This window comes from Adiantum capillus-veneris, chromosome 6 (genome assembly GCF_014529385.1).
Source record: "Adiantum capillus-veneris isolate H3 chromosome 6, ASM1452938v2, whole genome shotgun sequence".
NCBI classification, from domain to species: Eukaryota; Viridiplantae; Streptophyta; class Polypodiopsida; order Polypodiales; family Pteridaceae; genus Adiantum; species Adiantum capillus-veneris.
In genome coordinates, this window is record NC_140936.1 from 125,669,314 (window position 1) to 125,675,321 (window position 6,008).

Consider the following 6,008-nt stretch of genomic DNA (forward strand, 5'->3'; position numbering starts at 1 on the left):
GAAAGTGAACATACAAGAGTATGTTTCTAAATGTGTGGTATGCCAAAAGACAAAATTTGACAGAGGGAAGCAACTTGGATTGCTTCAACCCTTGCCAATCTCTAATTCACCATGGGAGAGCATATCCATGGATTTTATCTTTGGATTGCCTAAGTCTATCCATGGGAATACGGGAATATGGACGATAGTAGACAGGTTCAGTAAACAAGCTCATTTTATACCTGTCAAAAAGACTATCAAAGCCCATCAAATGGCAACCCTCTTCATTTCACAAATTTTCAAGTACCATGGCTTGCCAATGTCCATAGTGTCGGATAGAGATCCTAGAATGACCAGTAATTTCTGGAAGGGTCTCTTTGAGAATTTAGGGACAAGGCTAAACTTCTCTTTGGCCTATCATCCACAAACGGATGGCCAAAGTGAAATAGCTAACCTAACCATTTTCGATCTACTAAAAGCCTATGTAACGGAAGTAGATCAAAGATCCCAATGGGAGAAGTACTTACCCTTAGTGGAGTATGCTTACAATAACACTGTACATACTTCCACGAGAAAAGCACCTTTCGAGGTAATTGAGGGAAGATCAAAAAGTCCCTTGCTACTTAAGGTACATGGGAAGATCTTCGCTGCAGATGAGTATAGCCGAGACCTACAAGAATCTTTTCAAAAGATTAAGGATGCTATCTCTATCTCACAGCAAAGGCAAAAGGCTGTTGCTGACAAGCACAAAAGAGCCCAAGCCTTTAAAGAAAATGATTGGGTCTTGTTAAAGTTTCCCAAGGCTCGATTAAGGCACACGACGGGCAAGAATCCTACGGGCCACCAAAAGTACTATGCTAAACTAGCAAAAAGGTACTATGGTCCCTTTCATATTCTTAGGCCAATCAATGAGATGGCCTATCAACTCAAGTTGCCCAATCATGGGCTCATACACAATGCTTTCCATGTGAGCCTATTAAAGCCTTACAAAGGAGAGCCACCTCAAGAACCAACTATTGAAGACCCACCGGAGATCAAGGACCAAGAGGAGGTGTTGTAGCCCGAGTCCATTCTCCGACATGAAGACAAGGTACTAAGAGGCGGTAAGACTATCCGATGATATCTTATTAAGTATAAGAATTATCCTTTTGAAGATGCTAGATGGATGCAAGGCATACAAATAAAGGATAACCTAAACCTTGTCAATGCTTACAATGCTTCCCAAGAGTAAGCAAATGTACAAAATGTAAAAATGAACAAAGTTTTTGTCTTATAAGGCTCTCTTTTTCTTTATTGTGCACAAAAATGAAGTAGTATGCATGCTTAGATCAAGTTTGTGGAGACGACGTCTCCCAAACACCAAGTAGAGCTTGTCACTCTACTATGGAAGACTGATAGGACTAATGTGCAAACATGCTTGCGATAGCCTCAGGCTCTCAAGCGCCAAATGGACTAGTCATCCATTGTGGAATGATGTCGTAGGGTAACATAGGGATCCTCTACCCGCTAAGAAAAGGACTCATGATTATGCTTTATCTTCTCTACACCATAGTCGAGGACGACTATGATTTCAAGAGAGAGGTAATGTCATAATAATCAATATCTAATTCTCCTAAATGATTTTCTCATATTAAACTGATCATTTAATGTGGGGAAGTGCCAGGGGAGAAAAGGCTAGAATATTGGTTAAGCTAGCAGACCGGCCACAATAGGGATCCAAAGGAGGGAAAATAGGGATCCAAAGGGGGGGCCATCTGCAAAAGATCCATGTGCAACAATGGGCTAAAAATACCCTAAGGTTCAACCCATTAAGACTTCCAAAATGCTAAGGTTCCAAAATGCTAAGGTTCCAAAATTCAAAGGTTGTGTCCAAAGGGTTAAAGCTTAGGGGGAATTGGATGCTTTGTGTGCTCTCCAAAGTCAATTCATATCCCTACATGGGAGGGGGTGAGCCCTTCTTCTAGGGGATGAGAGAGAAAGCCACACACACACGGGCTCCCTTTACACAAAGGGAATGAGGGACATATGTCAGCTCCCTAGGCCAGATGCCCACACGGTGTGCCCAGTTTCTATTGGATGACCCTTGAAGTGGACCAATGAGAATTAAGCTATAGTAAATCTAGTTTATTTAATTTAAAAACATTTAATAAAAGAAACCAATGAGAATTAAGTCTCCTAGAAGACTATTGGGCAGTCTCCCAAGGGGTCCAATGAGCATTTAGGAGCCTAATGGCTTGCCTGATTCCTATTGGCCAGGAGGCAAAGGGGTACAATGAGAGTTTAGTTTAATTATTTAATTACCTAAATCTCTCACAAAAGGGGAAAGGGGGACACATGTCAGAAGGCTATCACTTATGCTGCTTAATTGTCATTGGCTTGACTTGGGGAGAGCCAATGAGGGCTCAGCAAGAGCAAATAGCAAGAGGGCTCGCCCAAGAGAGAGAGAGGGGGCTGATTTTTGCAAGGCATTATCACACACACACTCACACAAGTTCATGTGTGAAGAAAGACAAGACTATCTCTTCCCAAGCTTTAATGGAGAACTCATCACCTACTCCAAGCTTGTGAGATAGAAGCCTACATCAACACTCTCTTGGCATGTGGATGCAAATCCAACCAAGATCCAAGCTTCAATGCATGCTCATCTCCTCTACCAAGCTAATTACTAAGCTAAGCTATGCTAATATGAGTGATTATGTGAGGAGATGTACATCTTTCTCGTAAGATACTCCTTCTTCCTCTCAATCTACTCTCATACCCTGCTAGCTCTCACCATCTTCGAAGGTGTGTGAGGTCTTGGGTCTGAGAACGGGGATAATTCAAGTTGTGTTTGCTAAATGTTTGCTTAGTGCATGAAGCTTTCATCTTCATTGCACTAGCTAGTCTTGAAGGAACACAAAGAATTGTATTGTACAATGTCTCTCTTGATGGGAGAAACCATAATACAAAGCCTTTTGGAGGGGGGACCGGCTCCATGCAAATCCGGTCCTCAACTGTTGTCATTAGCTTAATTTCTCTCTCTTTTGAAAGTATTGTGGATGCTATCTAACTAGGTGTTATGCTTTTTGTTGCTCTCTCCACCCAAGCACTCTTGTAATTCTCATTAGGAATCTATTCTAATGAAATGCCCACTATGTTCATGCTCATTTCCGCTACACACAAGTTATTAGGCCATTAAATGTTACATGATCACAGGTATTTGGCTCTATTTTAGGTAGTATATAAATTCTAATTTTTGACAATATGATGTGGTTTTTGGTGTAAAGGGTCAGGTGATTATCGCAATATGTGAGATGGAGGAAGATGTTGACTTCCAAATATTATTTTGGGAGAATATCAATTATGTTATGCTACAAAGTGGACATTCAAAAGCTGACTTTGCAAGATTTATGGTTGATGAGACCGGAGCAAACTGGTTATCAGTTAGATCTATCTTCAATGATGGCCCAAATAATGTGATGGAGGGTCATGAATGATCTTGTCTCTTCCATTGAAAATAAATTTCACAAAAGCATGCAAAGAAGCTGATTCCAAAAGAGACAAGATCTTGTCATGTTGACTTGTATGAGCAATGGAGGTTATGTGACACAGAAAAGGATTCTAGCAGCTATGTAATGAAAATAAGAAGCTCGTGGAAAGATGGGAATGTTCCTAAAGAAAACTTAACAGAATTAGAGAAATGGTTCTCTTGATGGGTTAAAATAATTCACCATTGGGATGATAAAGATGAAAATGTATGTCTTTATTATCAGTTTTCCTTTTTTATATTACACATTTATCTATATTATTTTTCAGCCAAACGCGAGTCCTTGGGAGCAAGCACATGTTCCACACACAAACTTGTCAGAAAGTGTACGTGCAAGTTGGATTGCAAAAGAAGGCTACAAACGAAACATATCTCTTTATGATTCTTGTGCCATAGATGTGATAAGCTCATACATGCAATGCACAGAGAAATATGAATTTTTGACATGTCGCTATGAAGGAAAAGGTCCCAAAATGGAGGAGCTAATTTGTAAGACATAAGTAGGTCGTACTGCATCTCCAACAAATGTCTCTCGTGTTATGCAAGATGCAATGGCACATTTTATGCTTTTTGAAGAGCCCATTATGCATGGAGATTGTGAGATAATACAAAAGAAGAGGAAGTCCACAAAATTTGGCTAATAGTTCTCACAAACCTTGATATGCTACCATGGAGTCCAAGAAACGATGGCAATGAAGGTGATCAAGGAAGATAAGATTTGCACATGCAACTAGGGCACAAGGTGAGGGTGGAGCAGATGAGGAGGCTACTATCAAGTGTAATCATGCTGACTTGTCAAATCTTGTGGTTTTAGAGAAAGAGGTACCCCCAAATTTGTGGGCTTTGCGACAGATGCCAACACATTGCTCACAAAAATTCTTTGGAGTTATTAATGGCAAGATGTGCAATTACATCTTGCAGAGTCAGTCACCTGGCATTGCAGCACCTATTTTTTGGTCTGAACAAATGGATATGGTGCTGCATTGATCCCAATCACACAAAGGTTGTGTCAAAGAAAATTTAAAAATCACATAAACAACATTTTGTTTGGCCAACCGGGTATGGGCACCAATATTTCTCAACAAGATCTAGCACAACTTTTAAGTGAAGGATTCAAGGTTCAAACAAGATCAAGGTCACTTTAGGAATTGGCTAGCATCAATGTGGACACAAGTGAAAGGGTATGCAACCCACAAAGAAAAAAAAGAATGGATGGTATTTCCAAAGATGTAGAGAAGAGAATTACAACGGTCAAGCAATTGCACGCTACAATCTTGGCTAAGCAAAATATTGTGAAGGTAAGCATGTGATTTTTAGCATGATGACAAAAGAACTTTATGAATTTCACATCAAGTCAGAGAACCTATGCAATTGTTTAGACTTTCAAGGCAGGGAAAATACTTGAAAAAACGATTTCTTGCATACAAACACATGTACTTTGTATACATGAGAGTTCTAGGTCTACAAAAAAACCAACATATGATAATGCGCTAGCCACCCCTCTTTGCATAAGATATTACCTTTTTGTTGAGTCAACCATGCCTAATCAAACCAATCAATGGTCAATAGTTAAATAGCTATAAATACAAATTTTTGGGATTTTTAAACATCTTCTAAGAGAAGTTTTGGATCTACTTTTGCAAACTGTGGAAATTACCCTCCATACTCACTTTTTGTGCCTGCATACCTTCCTACCTTTGCAGTTTTCCTCAATACTCACTTTTTTACCTTGTCACTTGTAGTTGCTATGCTAACAATGTAAGAAAATTCAACCATAAGTGTTTTTGGCTTTCAAAATTCATTGGTAATGTTAGATTTCTCTTTTATTTGAAAGAAATATGGTGCCCTTTACCTAGATGATACCTGTATATTTTGGATAATTTAATTAGAAAATTGATGGAAATTATGATGTTGAGGCCAAACAACTTGCGGAATGGATAAGTGTTCAATGGTAAATATGGTTCCATAAATGTGTTATGAATGTTATTAGGTGACTACTAAAATGAAAAAGGAATGTAAGTGTTTTTTTGCACACTTTTAAGATTCAATATGTGTTAAGTGGTCATTATGGTGTATTTGAGTGGGAACTAGGAATTATTTTGTCTTTGAGTGGGCACTAGAAATGAGTGGTCAGTATGGTGTATTTGAGTGTATTTGAATGTTTTATGCACATCAATAGAAGCTACAAATCCTTGATTTGAATGCATATTGTTGAATGTGTCCTTAAAAAGGACATTTGCACATGATAATTGTAGCAACATGTGTATCTATCTTTCAACCACCGTACAAAAAATGGCTTCATCATCTCAAACAGTCTCATACCAATTTTTCAATCTGGATGCTTTTCTTTAAATTTTAGTAGAGCTCAACCTGAAAATATGAGAGATTTTAGAAGGCTATGTGTGTGTTAGCTATATCTTGCACATACAATATGCTAGAGCTAGCACAAACAATATGCTTCCATGTATGGCTTGTATTCTAATTAGCATTACTAGTATAATAA